The sequence below is a fragment of the Macaca nemestrina genome, chromosome 8 (assembly GCF_043159975.1).
Source record: "Macaca nemestrina isolate mMacNem1 chromosome 8, mMacNem.hap1, whole genome shotgun sequence".
Lineage (NCBI taxonomy): Eukaryota > Metazoa > Chordata > Mammalia > Primates > Cercopithecidae > Macaca > Macaca nemestrina.
In genome coordinates this window covers 120,516,941-120,541,584 of record NC_092132.1, presented here as the reverse complement: position 1 = coordinate 120,541,584, position 24,644 = coordinate 120,516,941, and the positions used below count along the sequence as shown (strand labels likewise).

The window sequence follows — 24,644 nt, the reverse complement described above, 5'->3', positions numbered from 1 at the left end:
TTGCGCAAACATTTTTATCAGGCTGTTACTCTTTCTGTCTCATGGGGGCAATTAACAAATAGAATAAATCCACCATAATACTCATATAAGATGAATTAGAATATAATCATTTGGAAAGTTTAGATTATTAAGGAAAATAATTCAAAGCAATATATTCTTAGAAACACACATAGGCTAGCAGTTATCTGGGAATATATATGTTACTAGAGTTCTTCTGTCTTTAAGAATGTTGAGGTCCCCAAATTGACCCAGTTACCTGTCTGAGCTAAATACACATTCACTTTTGCTTCCTAGTTCTGAGTATTGAGGTTGCAATTGACTTTCTCTTCTCTTGACCAAGATTTACTTGAAATAAACCTAGAGGTGGTTTCTAAAATCATAATATGATTTTGTGAGGGATTGCAGTATGGGGATGAAATAGGTATGTTTTACAAAGTATAAATCTTTGGGGCAGAATGAAATTCAGATTTTTGTTTGTGGGTTCAGGGAAATTGTAGCAGGCTAGGTTGGTGCTTATTGGCTTCTGAAAACATTTGATTTAACTGGATGAAGAAAATGCAGACAATATCCATTTGTCTATCTAATAGAAAAGTAGAAGGTTGTTTATTTAGGGTCCTGCTGCAAAGACAGAGGCCACTCTGGTGAGTGTACTTCAAGACCATTTGTAAATATGCTAAACAATAAGACAAAATTTCAAAGTATCATGGTTACATGTTCTAGAGAAATTTAGAACATCATCATTGTTCTAAGGAATGTCCCTACATACAAAATAAAGTCGCTTTATACAAAATGAAGTGACTTCTTCTCAAACTGCCTAGTAAAAGTAGCCAACAATAGTGTAGGTGACACCCTCAAATAATACAAAGATTATTTTACATGCTGAACTGATTTGTTTTCCTAATCATGTTTTTTTTTTTTTAGATCATTTAATTAGGTTCTTCTTAAGACATTTAGAACACCAATTTGTGAGGATGAATTCCATTTGTAAGGGCAAACACAGATCGCAGGTAGCCCTGAAGCTGAGGAATAGCTTTAATTTTTGGTAAAATCTGGGAGTCAACAGCTTTCTGATCAATCTTGCACTGTCTGTAATCTCGTATTTCTCTTTTCCTGTGTCAAAGATCTCACCTTCCTGGTGTCTGGGCTTCTGCAGCTGCTTCTTCCTGAAGTTAGGCCTCAGTAAGATGTTTTGGGATTTTTACATTGCTGATATCAAGTTTGGTTGAGGTGGCAATGATAAATTTCCAGTGTGTTCTTTGTAGAGGAACTCAACTGAGGACCAGAGATCCAGTCACAAATAACAAGCCACTAGCCAGCTGCTTCAGGAAAACCACACTCTTGACGCTGTGGTGTCCAGTGAGGATAATCAGAAGGGTCCTGGAGGCAATGCTGGCTCACAGTTTTCTCACGCTGCTGATTGAAGGGTTTTATGCCATGATTCAACAGCTTTCCAGGCACATCTTCAGTAGAATAATATCTGGGCGTTTCATGAAGTTTAACCACCTGGGTACCACCATTCTTGTCACCACCAACTGGTTTTGTAACAGTTGCAAGAACTTTCTCCTTTGTTTTCTTTTCAACCTTGGATTTAGTGGCTGAGTACTTCCTCTTGTACATGGCCTTTCTGGAATATATAGCAGATCGAGAATACCTGCCAATTCCTCTGACAGGGACAGGATTGTGGCTGCAGTGGGGCTTCCCCTTCTTGGGCATTTTAGCCTTGAGGTTACCCTTTTCCACCTTGCCACCAGCATCAGCTTCAGGTTTCTTCTCTTTAGTATTGGCTTCTCAACTTTTTCACCTGCCATCTTGCAAGATGGGAAAGAACCCTAATCATATTTTATATCATTTGATGCCTGATAATTTTCCTAGTGTTCAAGGTTCATTTAATAATCATTTCATTAAAAAACCCAACATTTATAGTATGCAAAGTAGTTTTAAATAAAAGATTGTCAGATTTTGAAGGAAAAGAACCACTGAAATACAGCCCTAAATGTCATTCACAGCTGCTGAAAGTAAATTATATAATCTTCTGGGGAGTAATTTGGTATTATGAATGAAAATTATATGACGTATATTTTTTCAATACTGCAATTCCCATTCTAGAAATTTACCATAAAGAAATAATGTTGTATGCACAGATATGTATACCAAGAATATTTAACACAGTCTGGTTTATATTACCGAAGAAATAGAGCCAAATGAAATGTTCAGCAACCAAGAGACTTGGTAGCATAAATGAGCAGTCCTCAAAAGTGACGATGCAGATCTATGTATTTTTAGAACATATTGCTAAGTGGAAAGTAGTTCCAAAACAAAATGTATAGTATAAAACATTTTTCTAACTTAAAAAATGGTTTGTTCACCTATAGTAAAAAGCTGGTGAATTAGTTTTCAGTTGTGGTCATGTTTCAATGGTGGAATTATGGGTGATTTTTTACTCATCTGTATCTTCTGTTGTTTTCCCATAAGGAAAATAAATTCCTTATCTACTCTAGGTATTATTCCTGTAAGGAGTTAGGAAATAATTTCACCAATATTTTTTAGACAATAGAGTCTTATGATTATGTAAAACATGCCACATTAAAAAAATTTTATTTAACAGACATTTTTATAGTACTTACTATGTTCCAGACATTGTTTCTCTCTGATTTTTCCTTCCCATTCTCCCTTTCGTTCTTCCTGTCTCTTTTTCCTTCTCTTACTTAATTTCTTCCTCTCCCTTTCCTCCTTTATATAATTTTTATTGTGGTAAAATGTAGCATTTTTGGTGTATAGGTCTATGAATTTTGTTAAATACATATAATAGTATAGCATATTGACTGCAGTCAATACACAGAACAGTTTCATCCCTCCACCCTCCCAATTCCTTTAAATTCCTTTGTAGTAAACACTGATTATCCTAGCCCTGGGCAACCACCGATCTCTTTTCTCTTCTTGTTTTACTTAAGTGTTATATAATTGCAATTATGCAGTATGTAACCTTCAGAGTCTAGCTTATTTTATTTAGCATAATGCACTTGAAACTTATTCATGTTAAGTATATCAAGAGCTTGTTCCTTTTTGTTGCTGACTAGTATTCAATTACATGGATATAGTACAGTTTGTTTATCCATTCATCAGCTGAAGGACATTTGGGTTATGTTCAGTGTTTTGTAATAATGCATAAAGTAGGTTGAATATTTGCATATAGTTCTTAGGTGAACATTGTTTTCATTTCCCTTGAGTAAATACCTAGGAGTGAAATTGCTGGATCGTATTGTTAGTATGTCTTTAACTTTATAAGAAACTGCCACAGTGTTTTCCAAAGGGGCTGTACCATTTTGCATTCTTGCCAGTAATGTATGAGAGTTCCAGTTGCTCTGTCTCCTTGACAACATTTGGCATTGTCAGAGATTTTTTTAATGTAGCAGCTTCATTTAAATATTTATAAATATTAATTCATTTAACTCTGTGAGATGAATAGTATTACTATCTCAATTTTATGAATGAAAAAATTGATATGGACATCAGATTCCTGTCTCAAATTCACACAGTCTGTAAGTGGTAGAGCTGAATTGGTACCCAAACAACCTAAGGTCAGAATATACATTCTTAATATACTATACTATACTTCTCTTTCTGTCAATATGGGAAAGAAAGGCTTGCTATAATTCCAGTACAAACTTGAAAGTTCATCATTTCTACTCTTGGAAAGTTGGCTAAAATTTATTGAGTCTCAAATTAATTTGCCAAGCATGTGCAGTGTGGCTCCATCTAGAACTATTCCTGTCAGCTAGTTGAAGGATGTCAGTAGGCCGGCTCCTGAGAGATCTTTCAGAATGCTGTAACTTGTTGGGTTCCCTGTGGTTCAGAGTCTTGCTCTCAGCCCTGCAAACCTAGAAATGTAATCCTTTTGTTATCCAAGAAATGACTGAACTCCAGTCATGCCGGAGGACGTAAGAGATAAAGTTCACAAGACAATGATATGTTAAACAAAATGGAAATTTATTAATTTACCATGAGAAATATAATGACCAAAGGGAACAAATATTCATTTATATTTGACAGCACATCTTCCTGTAGAAAAACTTCATGGGAGCCAAATTATAATTAGAAGGTTTCTAGGTATGCCTAGAAACATAACTGGGAGAGTTCTCTGATTTTAATAGCCTGAAGCCTTTAAACATTCAATCATAAAACTAACTCCTGGAAGTTTGTGCCTGAAATATCCTCATTTGTTCATTTCCACAGTATGATTTAGTCTGCCCAGGGGTCACAGAGAATTATGAAGTGTCTTCCTTTCTGCTGCTGTAGCTGTGATCAACCCAACTTCTCACTGATGTCTTTGTTCCTTAGACATGGATCTTCTAATTACAATCAATTCATATTCATCTTCAGTAACCCAATATTTGTTGATCATCTATCATGTGCCAAGACTGTTCTATGAGTATGGGGTAGAGCTCATTTCAGGAATCATTCTGTCTTTCTAAAATTTTGAAGTATCTCTTCTTGTCTTTTTTTGGATCCATTTTATGTTGAGATTGTCTGTCTATCTATCTATCTATCTATCTATCTATCTATCTATCTATCTATCACCTCTAAGGAGAAACTCATTAATGAGGTCTTGATGGTGACCTCACTGTGGTTCCCATGTACTGACTTAGAACATGTATTTTTGAATTTGTGTGATTATTATTCATTTTTGTCTTTCTCCACAAACCCTCATTTCAACTCTAACCAATGTGTGAATATTTTAAAAGTCTAGATCCTTTGTACAACACATTTGCTCTCCTAAGCTGAATCCATGAATTTCAATTGGCTAAATGTCACTGTCTGGACATTTTTCTAGCTTCTCAAACTCAATGACTCACATCAAACCTGCCATTTTCTTCTAACAAACCAGCTTTTATTTTTTTAAAAATCTGCATTTAAAATTGTGTTTTAAATGAATACAATCAGCATCGTCCAGCCATTCCATATTTTAGTTCTGCTCCCATTTTTCCTGCACCCAGTGTCATGTCAATGAGTTGACAAATTGGATGAAAAGCATTTTGTAAACCAAACTCTTTCTTTCATTTATCTGCTTATTTTCGATATGTCCAACCAACTAGTGACATATATCATTAGACACTGACATTGGTGTGTGTTGTACTGCAAGTTTCTTGAGCAGTGGATCATTCTTTTTTCTTGCCGTTGTCTCAGGGAACTTCTCTGGGCTCCTTCTGTTTGAAATTTTGGGTCCCAACCACATTTTGCCTCAACACCACTTGCAATGGACTGAATCAAAGTGTCTGTGTTAAAGTCCAACCCTTAAGATGATGGTATTAGGAGGTGGGGCCTTTGGGGGGTGATTGGTGCCCCATAAAAGAGGCCCTAGAAAGATCCCTTGCCTCTTCTACCATGTGAGGAAACTGCCAAAAGATGGACATCTATGAATAGGAAGCAGGTCCTCACCAGACACTGAATCTGTTGGTGATTTGATCTTGAACTTCCCAGTCTCTAGACTTGTGGGAAATAAATTTCTGTTGTTTATAAACCACCCAGTCTGTGACATTTTGTTATAGCGGCCTGAACAGTCTAAGACAGACAGCCTAGAGCTTTGGTTTTGTGTGCCATTTCTTTCTTTGGTTGACTATTTCCTTTAGACCTTTTTCTGAGCTGCCATGTATCTATACTCCTCTTCCTGTTGCCCCAAGTTAGCCGTATTTCATTCCTACCCTTCCTACCACTCTCCTCTTCTGTTTCTCTTCTTTTCATCATGAATCCAGCCGCATTTGACCTCCTTTCCCTTGCTTTCCTCATTTACCATTCCCTTCCATCCTGTCTTATTCCTTCTATTCTCTGCCTGCCTTGGGTGGAGACTGAAACAATGCCATCACTCCCTTGGCCAAAATGAAACCAGCCCATAGAAGACAGTTTTTGAGACAAATAAAAATGGATCCTCCTGGTCTTAAAGCTTGAAATTTACATTTGTCTTATCTGAATTCCTTCTTAGGAAACTGACTCTCAGGCCTCCCAGATGTTATTAAGGAAGTGAAACTCATCTTCCTTACCTCTCCCTAATTCCTGTTTTACCAACTGACTGCCTGCTTTCTGTTGACCAACTCCTCTTTCTTACCCTCCTAATTCCTGTTTTCTCACACATACTACATTCCTTCTCTGCTATGTAAACCCCAAATTTTAGTTGGTTTGAGAGATGCTTTTCAGACTGATCTCCCATCTCTGCAGCTGAAGCACTTAAATAAAGCCTTCTTCTTTGGCAATACTTGTTGTCTCTGTGATTGGGTTTCTGTGCAGTGAGTAATGGGACCTAGACCAAATGGCTGGTGTTTTCATATCAAAAACATTCAATATCTCTCAATGCAAGAAAACATTTCTCATTCACATTTACGAACACTTCAACCATATTAGCCAAGTTTGTACTTTCAGGCTTAATATTTATTATTTTCCTGCAAAGAGCCTTGTTCCATTTAACATAGGGGTCCTTGTTTTTTCCTAGTATTCCCTAACATGTCTGCATCCCTTTTCCCAATCTTCAATTCATATTGATTGCTAAACTTATAAAGTTATTTTATTTCTCCTAATAGATGGAAGTCCTACTCCTTATGCAAATTCATGTTTTCTTTAAGTCTTTTCTAGTACCATTGATCAGAAAAGTATCCTTTGCAGCCTTCAAATTAGGAAAGAACTTTGTTTTTAGGTCAATTTTACTGTACTTAAAAGTTATTTGTATACATTTGTCCTACTCTGCCAGATTATACATTTAATGAAGGTTGAAGAATATTAGCTTTCAAATACTCATCCACGGACTAGTGGGTACTTTACCATTCGAGGAGCTTAATGACATAAATCTACCGTGTGAAAGAATGAGAAGATGAGTCACCGCAGTCTTAAACATGATTTCATTTGTTCTCCATTCATGTCATCATCTACTATGTAATTTTCTTCTTTAACCAGAGACATGTAGATTTCAGGCAAAGCTTGTACTTCGTTCTCTTCTGCCCCTTAAAACCTTCATTGTGCACCACAGACCTAGGTTGCCCATCTTTCCTTGAATTTCTGCTTTTCTGCATCTAGTTACAAGTGTGCAGGCTGCAGCCCGCCACTGTCCACTGGCTATGTGGGAATTTCCTGATATAATAGTCTGACCTGAAATGTCACCAAGGCAGGTTTGGGCTGGCTTCCAGCCCACTGCAAACAGCGGGTATAAACAGCAGTGTTCTGCTCAACACTTCACCAGTTAAGCTGTCATTAAAAGGGAAACACCTGCTACCCAGAGAGTCTTTATATTTTCACTTTACCGCAGGGGTCTTCTCTGGACTTGTCAACTGATTGCTTTGGGGCTAAGCTGGAAAAAAATACATTATCTCTCCATGTAACTATCAAGTAAGAAGTGTCCTCTGTGTGATTAGACCCATCCACAAAACAGGCCCATGGAGAGTCTGGAAGCACATACTATACCTTAGAAAAGCAGAAATACACTATGTCTGCTGTTATATGGAAGATGAGAACAGGAACATACAAAATCATTGTGCAGTTAGAATCCTGCAGTCAGTTGGAGTCCCTGTTCCACAGCAGCTTCCTCTGTAATTCCAAAATTATTTGTTACAGAATAAAAGCAACATAAGGTGCTCGATCTGCAATCTTTTGAATTAGTATAGTTTGGGAGGTAGGAGGCACAAAGGTTCAAGTCCTAATTCTACATATCATTGCTTTACTTTGGGCAAAATTTTTAACTTTCCCAAGACTGCTTTATCAGTATAATGTGGTGATGAGGCCAAGTAATCTTAGAATTTACTTATTTAGTTCCAGTAGTCTAAGATTCTGTGACTAGTTGACGCTTCTTGACTCTGTACTTAAGCAACTTAAAGTGCGAATTGGTAGCATTTTATAAGGCAGAGCATTTTCTCAAGATTTACAGTGAAATCTCTGTGGTTTGTGCTTACAGAGGGGGCAGTGAATAGTTTGAATTATGGGATACTTTTTCAGAAATGCCATCTTTATTACTTTCAAATGGGTGCAGTAAATATGCTGGGCTAAGAAAACGTTGCCAGGATGTTTTGCCAAATATAGATCTTTTTGTGAATGTATCAGAATGATATGTAATTAACTTTTATTGTTTATACATCAGTGTGAGCTTTTAAAGTGCTTAAAAACAGTTTGTTGCCTTAAATGGTTTTGTGAGTACCTTCATTGCCAGACTTTTATTTACATGATGCCCTATAAGATGGTTAATTTTATGTGTCAACTTGACTAGGCTAGGGGATGGCCAGACGGCTGTGAAAACATTATTTCTGGGTGTATCTGTGAGGGTATTTCTGGAAGAGATGAGCATTTGAATTGGTAGACTGAGTAAAGAAAATGGCCCTCACCAATGTGGGTGGGCATCATCTAACCTGTTAAAGGGCGTCAATACAACAAAATGGCAGAGGAAGGGCAAGTTTACTCTATCTGTTTGAGCTGGGGCATCTGTCTTCTTCTGCTCTTGGACATCCGCATTCCTGGTTCTCAGGCTTTGGGACTTGGATTGAATTTCATCATTGACTTTCTTATTTCTCCATCTTGCAGGTGGCAGATAATGGAATTTTTCAGCCTCCATAACTGTTTGAGCTAGTTCCTACAATAAATCTCCCTTTATATATAATATATATCTATATCCTATTAGTCTGTTTCTCTGGAGAACTCCGACTCATTCATTCTATGTAAAATTTGTTGGTGCAAAGGTTAAAACTTACATTTTCTTATTATTAAAACTTCAAGATAAGTGATGTTTAGGATGTTTTGAATGATGATGAGTTGGGATTACAACATAGCCCTAGATACACACTTCTTTCAAGTAAGCATTCATTACTAAGCCTTGAAACCATGAAGTCTTTGCAGGCTTTGTCTTCACGGTCTTCACAGTTACCCCATTGTTTCAGAAGTTTTGCTTCCTCATTTTGTTCTAGCTTGAGGTACAAGTTGATGCTGAAAAATAAAAGAGATTCTTTGAGGTTCAAGCTCTTTGACTCAGTGAGCCACTGGCTGTCTCTCCTGCTCTTACCCTCTTACCCTTTGTCTTACATGTCCTAGTACCTAGTAGAACCTTAGACCCCTTCTTGTCTTACTGCCCTATTGGACCTGCCAACTCCAAGGCTCCTAAGTACAGTTCAGGAAATATCAGTTCCTATGGGGTAAAGCATCGCAGTTTAGGAAATGATAACTGATGGTCACTGACAACCAGGGTTCCCATCAAAGTCTTTAAATTCTTTATAAAGTCAGTAACTGTTGAATACCTGCCATGAATAAGCTATAGGGGTTGTACAAAGATGAATAAGATACAGCCACAGTCTCAGGAAAGTTGTTTGCAACTTGGTAGAGGAGGCTAATTTCATCATAATTGTATTTCTAATTTCTAGGAGAATGGATTTTTTTTTGTCCTCAGGCTTTAATATCCACAGCACTATGCAGAAAGTATCACCTTCTCAGCACTGGTGCGGTCACCTTTTTCATTATGCTTACACTATGCCAAGGGAGAAGATGACATCAACACATTATTACTTGGCTTAATTGCAGCTTCCATAAAACAAATAATATGCACAATTATGTGAAACCACAAAGCAGCCTAATGACATATTGAAAATCCCAGAACAAGTGAATAGGGAGAAAGAATATGGAATTTTTTTCAAAACAAAAATTAAACTGATTTTTTGGGGGTAGGTTGGGGTGGGTGAGGATTTTGGCCTAGGCCAGCATGAACTGATAGAACATGTGAAGGCAGAAAAAATAATGAACTAGGATCTTTCTACCATCCTCCATCAAGACGGAATCTTTGCTGACCTCTCTGTATTACTTCAATGCTTCTAATAGTGTTGGAAAGTAATAGCACAAAAGCTTGCTTTATCTGGTGATGGAGAAGCAAAGCCAGACCTGCTCTTTGTGTGGTGTGACCCAGGATACCTCAAGGCCAAGATGACTTCCAATAGTTCTTTCCCTTAACCCACAGCAACCAAAATTCCCACCATTAGAATTTTTATGTAGGTGCTTTCTAGAAATGTGTGCTCTGTGGATAGATCAAGACCTTATTATTTATTTAGAAGTCTAATGTCTTGGGTAATGTCTTAGTCTGTTTTCCACTGCTATAACAGAATACTTGAGAGTGGGTAATTTATAATAAACAGAAACTTATTGGTCAAGGTTCCAGAGGGTGGGAGGTCCAAGACCAAAAGCTGCATCTGGTGAGGGTCTTCTTGCTGTGTCATCCCGTGATGGAAGGGCAAAGAGAGGGCATGAAAACATGAAACGACTAAACTTGCTTTTATAACAAACTTACTCTTGCAATAAAGAACATATTCCTGCAGCAATGACGTTAATCTATTAATGAGGTCAAAGCCCTCATGGTCTAATTACCTCTTAAAGGTCCAGTCTATCAATATTGTTGCATTGGAGACTGTTTCCAACACATGCTTTATTGGAACTTCCATATAGCAGAGCTTTGGTGATCTAGAGTCCATTAAGGATCACTTTGATCTAAGGGAGAGATATGAACTGGCAAAAAATAAGAAAGTGATGTGGTTTAATGAATGAAGTGTGGATGGCAGAAAAAGGAGAGAAAAACAAACTAGAGCTGCTCTAAAGACTCAGTGACTTTAGAAAAATGTGTCAAAGGCTTTGACCATTGAGGGGTGGAAGGGGCCATAGTCTCTGCCTTCTCTCTTCTTTACCCTTTTCTGATCAATATGTATGGCTGATGTTACTTAGCATTAAATGGTAATATGTCTTTTCATGCTTGCTTGTGGGATGGGGGCTGATGGTTTTGCTATGAGTCAAACCAGGCACCAAGAGATACTTCACTGGGATGGGTTAAATCCATGGATTTAAGATATCATTGAAATGAGTACCAGATTACCTAGGTTCTTGGCCTAGCTCTGCTGGGAATTACTGTGTGGCCATAGGCAAGTTTGTTTTTCTTTCTAGAGACCCATTTTCTTTAACCACACCATGCCAGGAATGGTGGAGAGAGGGACCATATAGGATTAGCTGCCTCAATTCTAATGGAACTTTATACCCTACTTTATAAAAACAGAAAATGCTGTGGTATCTGAGAACTGGATCTTATATTCACCAGTATCTCAGGAATAAAATTCAATTTCAGCAGGAGATGGTTCTGAACACTCATATGCTACTTGGGGGGAATCTAATGCACATAAAAGCTGAGTACAAGACTGCAAATCCCCTTCCAAGCCTTCTTCACCTGCTGAGTCATCTTCCAAAGTCTGGATATGTGGCTCTTGGGATATGTCCAGCCTTGCCTTGAGCTAGGCAGCAGGCATCCAGTCAGGGCAGAAGCTTGGATTTTAACATAACAACTGGAGGCAAGTTACAGAAGCAATATGATTTTCTAAATTATTGGAATTAGCTAGTCAAGCCTGGGAGTTAACAATCACTCAGAGGCTCACAAATCCTAATAACATCTGGCAAACTCCAACAGGGGCAGAAAGAAACACATACACATGCACATGCACACCCCCTCCCGCCCCCCACATACCCAACAACAAGCAAATAAACAAAAAACAAACCCAAGGCATTCACATCCTTTTTTAGTATGACATCCTTAAGGTCACCATGTCAAGGGATGGGAGGAAATTAAAAGGAAACTTCTCAGAGGACACTGCTTACAAGGACTCCTTTACTTATAGCTTGTTAATTTTCACAGTACAGTGGCCCTGGGTCGTGAATTAAAGAAACAGATGAAAAAAAATATTGCGCTTTAAACTATACTGGAGGCCCCTTGCATACTCCTGTGCCTTTTGATGAGAAACATTAAACATTTTTAATTTAGCACATCAATTTGAAAATCTAATTTTTTTTTAATGCTTTGTAGCAGCAGACGCGTTCACGGTGCTGTCACTACCATAGAAGAATTATGAGAAACTTGAACCGCAAAAAGTAAATTAGAAAAATCTCATTTCAGTTACTCTAAAAAGAGGGGAAATTAGATTTTGATTAAAATCACTCACACATACAATTTTAGGTAAACTAATTTAGCAAGACTGACTATATAATTTTTTTTCCTGCCAGTATGTCCTTTTAATACTGGCTGTGAGGTATTCGTACCCATAACCTTTCTTCCAACCAATGGATGAAAAAAAGAAACTCTAATAAAGTGGCCTCTTGACCACTGTGTCCAAGGCCTGGTAGGGAGAGATTAAAGTAGTGTATTTGTCAATATAATAGGCAGAAGCTGAGAATGAATTAAGACTCCTTGTACAAGTCTTTTTTAGCTGGCCCTTAGCTTTGCCTTTTCAACTATTTTTTTTTTTTAAGGTTTCAACTTGGAAAATTTTACTTTAAGGAATGATGTGTCAGCTAATGTAGGGGATTAATTGCATCATTAGTGCTGCATAATGTACAGTTCATGGCCAGAGGCCCCAGTCTGGGTGAGACAAATGCTGCCACCTTCAAGGTGGGATGGGAGCACAGAAACCGACAGTTCTCATTAATTAAAGGTAGACCCACGTCCTCTACAAGGGTGTTGCCAGTTGCAGTGAAACGATGCATAGAGATATGTTTTGTAAACCATAAAGTGTTACCCAAGACTGTAGTGTCAGTATTCTTGTGTCTGAGTTCAAATTACTGCCTTCCGGGGTCTGAGCTTGGTCCTCTGAAATCCCAGCATGGAATCTAGGTTTTAGTTATTAAGCATCTTGTACCAAACCTCATTTTGAAAATTGCATTGTTAATGAATTCAAAACTTAAATTAAGGCTGAAAGGCAAATAGTTAACTCTCTGTAAGAACAGGAATGGCTGGTGTATAGAGGATTGTGCCCATAACTGATCTCCCTCCCTACTGAGTAGAATCTTGGAGGAGCAGGTTTCCTTGGACTTGCCAGTGAGGTGTGATGAGACGTGCATGATGTAAAAAATATGGGAGTGACATGGTCAGTCTCTGTGTCCCCACTCAAATCTCATCTTGAATTGTAACCCCCATAACCCCCATGTGTCGAGGGTGGAACAGGTGGAGATAATTGAATCATGGGGGTGGGTGCCCCCATGCTGTTCTCATGATAGTGAGTTCTTTTTATATGGTTTTATAAGGGGATTCCCCATTGCTCGGCACGCATTCCATCCAGCCACCCTGTGAAAATGGTGTCTGCTTCTCCTTTGCCTTCTGCCATGACTATAAGTTTCCTGAGGCCTCCCCAGCAATGCAGATCTATGAGTCAATTAAACCTCTTTCCTTTATATTAATAAATTACCCAGTCTTGGGTATTTCTTCGTAGCAGTTTGAGAACAGATTAATACAAGGAGCCTTTGAAAAATGTAACATGTAATATATAGGTAAGACACTATTTAAAAAGAAATAAGGCTCGGTGTGGTAGCTCACACCTGTAATCCCAGCACTTTGGGAGAGTGAGGTGGGCAGATCACGAGGTCAGGAGATCAAGACCATCGTGGCTAACATGGTGAAGCCCCATCTCTACTGAAAATATAAAAATTAGCTGGGCATGGTGTCATGCCTCAGCTACCTGGGAGACTGAGGCAGGAGAATCGCTTAAACTCGGGAGGCGGAGGTTGCAGTGAGCCGAGATCATGCCACTGCACTCCAGCCTGGCGATAGAGCAAGACTCCATCTCAGATAAATAAATAAATAAAAAGAAACACTATACAAATAACAATTCCATACGATCTGTAAGTAGCAGAACGACAAGGAGGGTTGAAAGAGAGCTGTTATTTACTAATCATTGTTGTCACCTGGCTATCCACTCTTCTCCAATCCTGGCATGGCACAGAAAGATAGATAACAAGGATAAGATTGAATCTGGAAATAGAAGAACAGGGGAAGAAAAGAAATTAGAAAATAATTAGAAATGAAAGAGTAAATTAGGCTAAAGAAGTCAGAAATTGAGAAAATAGAAGAAGAGAAAGATGCAGGAAAGAGGGAAAGGAAAAAAAAAGGAAGAATCAGAAAAACCGGGGAAAGGAAGAAGGTGGGAGGGAAGATCTTGACTTTTCTTCATCAGCCTAGTCCATTTTGACAACATTTTGGTCCAATAAGCCTCATATATAACTTTCAGCTTGGAAATAACAGAAACCTGCTTAAAACTTCCATAATAGAAAAGTACCAGGACATCTTTTTCACTGGGCATCAGCCTCTGCAGTTGTCTGTCTCAGCTTTGAGTCCATGACCCATCCCTATAAGCACTCCCTTGTAAAGCACCACAACTTGTCTCTCTTTTCCAAAGCCCTGCTAGAACCCAACTATTCACCTTCTGCTTGTCCATCACAGAGTAACTAAATGTTTCCAGATAGAAACCATACAACAGAACATTGACTTCTTTATAATTGCCAAGATTCAAAATAACAGGTGACTGTTTATTTTATTTTCTAGAGACAGTCTCTCGCCTTGTCACCCAGGCTGGAGTGCAGTGGTGGGATCACATCTCACTGCAGCTTCAATCTCCCAGGCTCAAGCAATCCTCCTGAATAGCTGGGACCATAGGTACATTCTACACCTGCCTAATTTTTATTTTGTAGAGATGGAATCTCCCTATGTTGCCCAGGCTGCTCTTGAACTCTTGATCTCAAGACAGCCTCCCACCTTAGCCTCCCGAAGTGCTGGGATTACAGGCATGAGCCACCACACCTGGCCAACAGGTGACATTTCATGGCATTTCTGTCTTCTTGTTCCATGAAGTGACTACTGGCATACCTCTCAGAACGTCTTCCTGTTTGATGCCACTTGGTTTTTAATAACCAAACTTCATGAGGCATAAATATTTCTCACTGGGACATTTTTGAGGTGGATGTTTATGCAGAGAATATTTATATTTACATGCCCTAAACTCAATAAAACACTTTAAACAAAATAAAATTCAGGAAATGACTCAAAATGAATTCCCAATACAATAAGTAGCCTAAGCACCACATGTAGATGTTTTAAAGGGCATGCAGTATGTTAACAGATGTGCATCTGACTTACTGAGAGAAGTAATGTTACTGCATACACAGCAAATGTTTCTTAACAAGTATATTAACTTTGAGATAAGAAAGATAAGTTATAAGCGTTATTTGTCTTAACATAATAATTACATATGTATAATATATAATTGGTAAGAATTTTTCTTTCTTGTGAATGTTGGCATGCTGATTCTAAAATGGATATAGAAATGTAAAAGGCCAAGAATAGCTAAGGCAATTTTTTTTTTTTTGAGATGGAATCTCTCTCTGTTGCCCAGACTGGAGTACAGTGGTGTGATCTCAGTTCACTGCAACTTCTGCCTGCTGTGGTCAAGCAATTCTCCTGCCTCAGTCTCCCGAATAGCTGGGATTACAGGTGTGTTCCAACATTCCCAGCTAATTTTTGTATTTTTGGTAGAGACGGGATTTCACCATGCTGGTCAGGCCGGTCTTGTACTCCTGACCTTGTGATCTGCCTGCCTCGGCCTCCCAAAGTGCTGTAATTACAGGCGTCAGCCACCATGCCCGGTGATTTTAAAGATGAACAATATTGGAGAGTTTTCAGATAATGTGCTATTGACACAAGGACACACACAGAGGTAAATGGTACAGAAGAGAGGGTTCAGAATCACATGGAATTCATAGTTGATTTAAAAATCCATGGCACTGAAGAGAAGTGGTGAGAGGATGTATTTTAAATCCTTGATACTAAGTTAATTTAGTATCCCTATATAAAAAAATAAAAATTTGACCCCCTACCTTACACAAAATACACAAAAGTATTTCCAGTGGGTTGTAGCTCTACATATGTGTGACAAGTAAAATGATAAAGCCTCTAGAACATGGCATAGGAAAATATCTGCATAAATATTTTTCAAGTTACTTATTAATTCTAATTGTAGCTTCTTTGGGAATGCCTGTATGTAGTAATCACATGGTCTCTGAATAATGGCAGTTTACTTTTTTCTTTCCAATTATCATGCCTTTTATTTCTTCTTTTTGCTTTATTGTCCTAAGATAGTCAGTACACTGTTTAATGGAAGGGATGTTAGCTGACAGCCTTATCTTATTTAAGATCTGAAAGTGAAAGCTTTTGATATTTAGTATTAACTTTATGTTTGCTATAGGTTTTTTTGTAGCTGTCATTGGTCAGACTAAGGAAGAAGTTCTCTTCCTTTTCTACTTTACTAAGAGTTAAAAAGTATCACAAATGGGTATTAAATTTTATCAAATGAACTTCCCATGTCCATTGAAATAATAGAAAATTTCTCCTTAATGTGTTTAATTACATTAATTGATTTTCAAATGTGTTAACCAATTTTACATTTCTGGAATCAAGCCCACTTAGTATTGATGAATTATCATTTTATATGTCCCATAATTGTTTGCTAAATTTTTAAGTGAATTTTGATATAAGGAAGGTTGGCTTCTAATTTTCTTTATCAGGTTTTAGTATTAATGTCATGCTGGCATGCTGGTCCTACAAAATTGGCTGGAAAACATTTCTCTTTAAAAATATTCCTGCATAAATTTGCGTAAAATTGGTGTTTTTTCCCCCTTAAATGTTTGGAAATCATCCAGGCTTTTCTATTTTTAAATTTTTTTTAGAGGAGGCATTGGAAAATTCCTTTAATTTCAAAGGATTTAAAGGATTCAATTCCTTTAACAGCTCTTTTTTCTAGTTTTTAAATATTTAAACTTTTTTTATTTTTTTCATATGTTATGAGGGTATAGGTGGTGTTTGGTTACATGTATAAGTTCTTTAGTGGTGACTGTGAGATTTTGGTGCACCCGTATACACTGAACAGTATACACTGCACCCTATATGTAGTCTTTATCCCTCTCCCGCTCCCACCCTTCCTCCCAAGTCCCCAAAGTCCACTGTATTATTCTTATGCATTTGTGTCCTCATAGCTTAGCTCCCACATATAAGTGAGAATATATGATGTTTGATTTTCCGTTTCTGAGTTATTTCACTTAGAATAATAGCCTCCAATCTCATCCAGGTCATGAATGCCATTAATTTATTCCTTTTCATGGCTGAGTAATATTCCATCATATATATATAGATATAATGTATTATATCTCACATTTCTTTATCTATTCACTGATTGATGGGCATTTGGGCTGCTTCCATGGTTTTCAGTTGCAAATTTTGCTGCTATAAATGCATGTGCAGGTAACTTTTTTGTATAATGACTTATTTTCCTTTGGGTACATAGTAGTAGGATTGCTGGATCAAATGGTAGTTCTGCTTTTAGTTCTTTAAGGAATCTCCACACTGTTTTCCATAGTGGTCATACTAGTTTACATTCCTACCAGCAGTGTATTAGTGTTCCTTGATCACTGCATCTATGCCAACATCTACTGTTTTTGGATTTTTTGATTATGGCCATTCTTGCAGGAGTAAGGTGGTATTGAATTGTGGTTTTGATTTGCATTTTCCTGATCATTAGTGATGTTGAGCATTTTTTCATATGTTCATTGGCCATTTGTATATCTTCTTTTGAGAATTGTCTATTCGTATCCTTAGCTCCTTTTTGATGGTATTTTTTTTTTTCTTTTTTTGCTGATTTGTTTTACTTCATTGCAGATTCTGGATATTAGTACTTTGTCAGATGTATAGATTATGAAGATTTTGTCCTACTCTGTGGGTTTTCTGTTTACTCTGCTGACTGTTCCTTTTGCCATGCAAATACTTTTTAGTTTAATTAAGTCCCAGCTATTTATCTTTGTTATTATTGCATTTACTTTTGGGTTCTTGGTCATGAAATCCTTGCCTAAGCCAAAGTCTAGAAGGATTTTTCCAGTGTTATCTTCTGGAATTATTATGGCTTTAGGTCTTAGGTTTAAGTCCTTGATCCATCTTGAGTTGATTTTTGTATAATGTGAGAAATGAGGATCCGGTTTCTTCCTTCTCCATATAGCTAGCCGGTTATCCCAGCACCATTTGTTGAAAAGATGTCCTTTTCACACTTTAAGTTTTTGTTTTCTTTGTCAAAGATCAGTTGGCTGTATTTTGGTTTATTTCTGGGTTCTCTATTCTGTTCCATTAACCTATGTGCCTATTTTTATACCAGTGCCATGCTGTTTTGGTGACTATGACCTTATAGTATAGTTTGAAATCAGGTAGTGTGATGCCTCCAGATTGGTTCTTTTTGCTTAGTCTTGGTTTGGCTATGTGGGTACTTTTTTTGGTTCCATATGAATTTTAGAATTATTTTTTTCTAATTTCCGTGTTGTATGATGGTGGTATTTTGATGGGAATTGCATGGAATTTGTAGATTGCTTTTGGCAGTATGGTAATTTTTCAAAATATTGATTGTACCCATCCATGGAACATGGGATGTGTTTCCATTTGTTTCTTTCAGCAGCGTTTTGTAGTTTTCCTTGTAGAGGTATTTTGACTCCTTGGTTAGGTACATTCGTAAGTATTTTTTTTTTTTTTTTGTAGCTATTGCAAAAGGGGTTGTGTTCTTGATTTGATTCTCAGCATGTTTGCTGTTAGTGTATAGAAGATCTACTGATTTGTGTATATTAATTTTGTATCTAAAAACTTTGCTGAATTCTTTTACAAGTTCTACGAGCTTTCTGGAGGAGTCCTTAGGGTTTTCAAGGCAAACAAATGTATCATCAGCAAACAGTGAGACTCTGACTTACTCTTTACTGATTTGAATGTCCTTTATTTCTTTCTCTTGTCTGATTGCTCTGGCTAGGACTTCCAGTACTATGTTGAAGAGGAGTGGTGAGAGTAGGCATCCTTGTCATTGTTCCAGTTCTCAGAGGGAATGCTTTCAACTTTTCCCCATTCAGCATTATGTTGGATGTAGGTTTGTCATACATGGCTTTTAATGCCTTCAGGTATGTCCCTTCTATGTTGATTTTTCTGAGAGTTTTAATCATAAAGGGATGCTGGATTTTGTTGAATGCTTTATCTGCATTTATTGAGATGATCATGTAATTTTTGTTTTTAATTTTGTTTATGTGGTGTATCATATTTACTGACTTGCATATGTTAAATCATCCCTGCATCTCTGGTATGAAACCCACTTGATCATGGTTGATTATCTTTTTGATATGTTATTGAATTTGATTAACTGGTATTTTGTTAAAGATTTTAGCATCTATGTTCATCAGGGATTGGCCTGTGGTTTTCTTTTCTTTTTTGGTTACGTCCTTTCCTGGTTTGGCTATTAGGGTGATGCTGGCTTCATAGAATGATTTTGTTCTCTGTCTTGTGGAATAGTGTCAAAAGGATTGGTACCAATTCTTCTTTGAATGTCTGGTAGAATTCTGCTTTGAATCCGTCTGGTTCTGGACTTTGTTTTTGGTAATTTTAAAATTACCATTTCTTTCTTGCTGCTTGTTACTGGTCTGTTCAGGGTATCTAATTCTCCCTGATTTAAGCTAGGAGGGTTGTATCTTTCCAGGAATTTATCCATCTGTTCTAGGTTTTCTAGTTTATGTGCATGAAGGTGTTCACAGTAGCCTTCAACGATCTTTTGTATTTTTGTAGTGTCAGTTGTAATATCTCCTGTTTCATTTCGTGTTGAGTTTATTTGGATTTTCTCTCTTCTTTTCTTGGTTAATCTTGCAAATGGCTCATCAATTATGTTTATCATTTCAAAGAACCAACTTTTCATTTCATTTATCTTTTGTATTTTTTTGTTTGTTTGTTTTAATTTCATCTGGCTTGATGACCTGTGTAGTGCTGTCAATAAAGTATTAAAGTCTTCCACTATTTTTATGATGCTATCTCATTTCTTAAGTCTATTAGTAATTATTTTATAAATTTGGGAGCTCCAATGTTATATATGTTTAGGATTGTGATATTTTCCTGTTGGAGGAAGCCTTTTATCATTATATAATATCCCTCATTGTCTTTTTAAACTGCTGTTACTTTAAAGTTTCTTTTGTCTGATATAAGAATAGCTGCTCTTGCTTGTTTTTGGTGTCCATTTGAATGAAATACCTTTTTCAACCCCTTTAAGTTTATGTGAATCATTACATGTTAGGTGAGTCTCTTGAAGGCAGCAGATCGTTATTTGGTGAATTCCTATCCATTCTGCAGTTCTGTATATGGTAAGTGGTGCATTTAGGCCATTTTCTTTCAATGTTAATATTGAGATGTGAGGTACCATTCCATTCATCATACTATTTTTGTCTGTGTAGCTTGCTTTGTTTTTGTTTTTTAAGTTGTATTTTCGATTTTTAGGTCCTGTGAGATTTATGCTTTAAAGATGTTGTGTTTTGATGTGTTTCCAGGATTTGTTTCAATATTTAGAGTTCAATATTTTAGCAGTTCTTGTAGTGGTAGCTTGGTAGTGGCAGATTCTCTCAGCATTTGTTTATCTGAAAACAACTATATCTTTCCTTCATATACAATGCTTAGTTTTGCTGGATACAAAATTCTTGTCTGATAATTCTTTTGTTTGAGGAGGCTGAGGATAGGGTCCCAATCCTTTCTAGCTTGTAGTGTTTCTGCTGAGAAATCTGCTGTTAATCTCATAGGTTTCCCTTTATAGGTTACCTGGTGCTTTTGTCTCACAGCTCTTAAGATTCTTTCTTTCACCTTAACTTCAGTTAACCTAGTGATAATATGCCTAGGCGATGATCTTTTTGTGATGAATTTCCCAGGTGTTCTTTGTGCTGCTTGTAGTTGGATGTCTAGGGCTCTAATAAGGTTGGGGAAGTTTTCCTCGATTATTTCCCCAAATATGTTTTCCAAAATTTTAGATTTCTCTTCTTCCTCAGGAACACTGATTATTCTTAGGTTTGGTCATTTAACATAATCCCAGACTTCTTGGAAGTTTTGTTTATATTTTCTTATTCTTTTTTTTATGTCTTTTTTGGATTGGGTTAATTCAAAGACTTTGTCCTCGAGCTCTGAATTTCTTTCTTCAACTTGTTCAATTCCATTGCTGAGACTTTCCAGAGCATTTTGCATTTCTATAAGTGTTTCCAATGCTTCCTGAAGTTTTTATTGTTTTTCTTTAAGCTATCTATTTCCTTGGCTATGTATCTCTTCACTACATACAAGATATATACATACATATATATGTATATGTATATATGTGTGTGTGTGTGTGTGTGTGTATATATATATATATTTTATTTCCTTGCATTGGGCTTTGAATTCTTTTGGTGCCTCCCTGATTAGCTTAATATTAGCTTAATAATTAAGCTTCATAATTAACCTCCTGAATTCTTTTTCAGGGAAATCAGGGATTTTTTCTTGGTTTGGATCCATTGCTGGTGAACTAGTGTGATTTTTTTGGGGTGTTAGAGAGCCCCGTTTTGTCATATTACCAGGGTTGCTTTTCTGGTTCCTTCTCATTTGGGTAGGCTCTGTCAGAGGGAAGGTCTAGTTCTGAAGCCTGTTGTTCAACTTCTTTTGTCCCAAGGAGTGTTCCCTTGATGTAGTACTCTCCTCTTTTTCCTACGGATGTGGATTCCTGAGAGATGAGGTGTAGTGATTGTTATCTGTCTTCTGGATCTAGCCACCCAGCAAGTCTACCTGGCTTTGGCCTGGTATTGGGGGTTGTCTGCACAGTCCTATGATGTGAACTGTCTATGGGTCTTTCAGCTGTGGATACCAGCACCTGTTCCAGTGGAGGTGGCGGAGGGGTGAAATGGTCTCTGTGAGGGTTCTTAGCTTTGGTGGTTTAATGCTCTATTTTTGTGCTGGTTTGCCTCCTGCTGGGAGGTGGCACTTTCCAGAGAGCATCAGCTGTGGTAGTGTGGGGAGGAACAGATGCTAGATGGGGTTCTAGAACTCCCAAGACTATATGTTATTGTGTTCAGTTACCAGGGTGAGTAGGGTAGGACCATCAGGTGGGGGCAGGGCTAGGCGTATCTGAGCTCAGATTCTCCTAAGGTGGGTCTTGCTGCAGCTGCTGTGGGGGATGGGGGTAAGATTTCTAGGTCAATGGAGTTGTGTACCTAGGAGGATTATGGCTGCCTCTGCGGAGTCATGCAGATTGTCAGGGAAGTGGGGGAAGGCTGGCAGTCACTAGCCTCACTCGGTTCCTGCACAATCCAAAGCATCTTTTTGACTCCCACCATGACCCATTAACAGCACTGAGTCTGTTTCCAGGCAGTGGGGAACCAGGGCTGAAAACTTGCCCCAGGCTACCTGCCTCTCAGCTGCAAAAGCAAGTAGGGTTTTTGTGTTTCCCCCCGCCTGTGGAGTCTGCACACCAGATTCATTACTTCCCCAGAGTTCTGGCCAGGAGGTTTCTTCGCCAGTTCAAGCTGGAGATTTCCTTCTTCCTGTGGCACTTTCCCTGTTCTTCTGTTCACCCTCCTGAAAAATCCCTGTGATGCCAGGCAGGAATGGCCTTCTTGGGGACCCAGTGAGCTCACAGGGCCTTTCTAGCTGCTTCCTCTACCCCTGTATTTCACTTGGCTCTCTAAATGAACTCAGCTCCAGGTAAGGTTGGAATCTCCTTCAGTAAGCTAGACTTTCAGTTTCCCAAGTGGGGATATGCGCTCGAGGGTAGACAATTTGGGCACTCACAGTTTGGGCACTCACAGTATTGGTGGTGTCTCCTGGGAGCACTCTGCTTCCTTCAGAGGGTCTATGGGTCCCCTTGGAATTCCTGGTTGGTTCTTGCAGTTGTTCTGGAATTAAAATTCACAATGCGAGCCTCTGCATGCTGCTCTGTCCATTTGAGTCGGAGCTGCAATCTAGTTCTGCCTCCCATCCGCCGTGATGCCCTGACCTTGACTGAACAGCTCTGTCTTTACAATAAATAAATAATAATGATTTTAAAATATTTGTTGTCAGTTTTGATGAATTACATTTTTCTAGGAATATGTCAATTTTTAATCCAATTGGTAAAGTTATTTAATGTATACTGTTATGATTCATTTATGTTTATAGGATCTGTAGTGATGGCCCTTTTCTCATTCTGTGTTACCCTCTCTGTTTTCCTTGATCTGTCTTTGCAGGAATATAATGATTTTGTTAGTCTTTTCAAGACAGCAACATTTGGCTATGCTGATCCAATTTTGCAGGACTACTCAAAGTGTTGTTTATAGATAGATGATGGGCTGTGAAGTGTTTCATACTGGTCTGAGATATAATGAGTATTAGAAATGAAGAATGAGTGTTCAGAAACTTTTATAGTAATTTGACATTGCCATGACATTCAATCACATCATTAGTCCTATAAGTGCTTTTATCTTATAAAATTATTTATGAAAAAATTTTATATATTTTGAAATCATGGAAACACACACACAAACACATATAACACATTTATGTAGGTATACATGTATTTATAATGTACATTTATATGCACAATTTTAATGTAAATGTAAAATTTAATGAAAAATAAAGCTGATGCTAGGTGGAGATCAATAAGTGTGTTAGGGAATTGGAGATATTGAAAGAACATAAAAAATAAATTTGAACTCTTAGAAGATGACATGAGAAAATATATATGACCTTGGGTTTGGTAATAACTTTTTAGATATAGCACAAAAGGCACTTATTTCCAAGAAATAAATAATTAATAAACTAGACTCATTAAAAATTTTTGCTCTGTGAAAGACACTGTCAAAATAATGAGAATACATTCCACAGACAGAGAGAATACTGGCAAAAGACATATCTTATAAAAGACTGTTATCTAAAATATACAAAGATCTCTCAAAACTCAATAATAAAAAATGAACAACCTGATTAAAAAATGGGTCAAAGATCTGGACAACTCACCCAAAAGATACACAGGTGGCAAATAAGCATATGAAAAGATGCTTAACATTATATTTCATTAGGAAATTGCAAATTAAAACAAGAAAATACCATTACATACCTATTAGAATGCAGAAAATCCAAAACTATGGCAACATTAATTGTTGGTGAGGATATGGAGCAACAGACTCTCATTCATTGCTGGTGGGAAAGCAAAATGGTGAAGCCACTTTGGAAGACAGTTTGATAGTTTCTCAAGAAACTAAACATACTCTTACCATATGACCCAGCAACTACATTCCTTTCTATTTACCCAGATGAATTGAAGACTATGTCTGCACAGAAACCTACATATGCATGTTTATAGCAGCTTTATTTGTAACTGCCAAAACTTGAAAGCAACCAAGATTTCCTTCAGTAGGAGAATGGATAAATAAACTGTGGTACATCTAGACAATGGAATATTATTCAGTGCTCAAAACAAAACATCTAGACAAATGGAATATTATTCAGAGGTATCAAGCCATGAAGAGATACAGAAGAACCTTAAGTACATAACACTAAGGGAAAGAAACCAATCAGAAGAGGCCATATACTGTATGATTTAAACTATAGAATAGTCTGGAAAAGATAAAACTATGGAGACAATGAGGCAGCAGTGAATAGGTGAAGCACAGAGGACTTTTAGGTGAGTGAAACTACACTGCATGATAGATGCTATGATGATGAGTGTGCATTATCTATGGATATCATATTCTATGGGTTTTGACTAATGTTTAGTCAAAACCCATAGAATATACAACTCTAAGAGTCAACCCTAATTAAACTGTGGACATAGGGGATAATAATGTGTCAATGTAGGTTCATCAGTTATAAATGTACCACTCTGGTCTGGGGTGTTGATAATGGGTAGGGGGTGCAAATGTGGGGCAGCATTATATGGGAATTCTCTGTATCTTGCACTCAGTTTTGCTGTGAACCTAAAGTTTCTCTAAAAAATCAAGTCATCCAGGCGCGGTGG

At 37.5% G+C, this 24,644-nt stretch overlaps 1 long non-coding RNA gene and 1 pseudogene across 1 annotated transcript; both read right to left on the bottom strand.

Annotated features, from left to right (window-relative positions):
- Positions 1 to 950: 950 nt before the first annotated feature.
- On the bottom strand, positions 951 to 1,941 carry LOC105476609 (large ribosomal subunit protein eL6 pseudogene; annotated as a pseudogene).
- Positions 1,942 to 6,387: 4,446 nt separating this feature from the next.
- Positions 6,388 to 22,651, bottom strand: LOC105476608 (uncharacterized). The gene is made up of 3 exons (XR_984163.2): positions 22,457 to 22,651; positions 8,718 to 8,949; positions 6,388 to 7,566 (listed from the first exon to the last, which is right to left on the bottom strand). It is a non-coding gene; the product is annotated as an uncharacterized lncRNA (long non-coding RNA).
- Between the last annotated feature and the right edge of the window lie 1,993 nt (positions 22,652 to 24,644).